Raw genomic sequence first — 782 nt, 5'->3', positions numbered from 1 at the left:
CACATATATATACTTATATATATATATATATACATATACATACATATATATATACATATATATATACACATTATAACATATATACATACTTTTATAAATACATATATATACTTATATATGTATATATATATAAGTATGTATATATGTTATAATGTATATATGTATGTGTATATATATATATATATATTATATATATATATACATACATATCATATATGCATTATAACATATATACATACTTATGTGTATATATACACACATACATATATACATATACATATATATATACATAATATATAGACATATACGTATATATATATACATAATATACATACTATATATATACACACATATACATATATACATACATATATATATACACACATATACATATATATATACATACTTATATATATACATATATATATACATACACATATATATATATATATACATATATACATACTTATATATATACTGTACATATATACACATACTTACATATATACGCCTATATATATATATATACATACATATATGCATTATAATATATATACATACTTATATATTATATATATACATACTTATATATATACATATACATACTTATATATACGTATATATATTTATATATACATACTTATATATATACATATATACACATACTTACATATATACTTATATAGGCCTATATATATACTTACATATATACACTTATGTTCTTATATACTTATATATAATGTACACTTATATATAAGTATATATACACACACATAAACATA

General features: G+C 15.0%; 1 protein-coding gene across 1 annotated transcript in view; it reads left to right on the top strand.

Moving 5' to 3' along the window:
* Nucleotides 1-782, top strand: part of LOC117101942 (replication termination factor 2-like) — a 7,524-nt gene that overhangs the window by 4,012 nt on the left and 2,730 nt on the right. The gene's annotated exons all lie outside the window — the stretch shown is intronic.

This window comes from Anneissia japonica, unplaced genomic scaffold, assembly GCF_011630105.1.
Source record: "Anneissia japonica isolate Jap-2015-1 unplaced genomic scaffold, ASM1163010v1 scaffold997_len2565447_cov190, whole genome shotgun sequence".
Lineage (NCBI taxonomy): Eukaryota > Metazoa > Echinodermata > Crinoidea > Comatulida > Comatulidae > Anneissia > Anneissia japonica.
The sequence above is the reverse complement of the archived record's forward strand: the minus strand, read 5'-3'. Positions and strand labels throughout refer to the sequence as shown.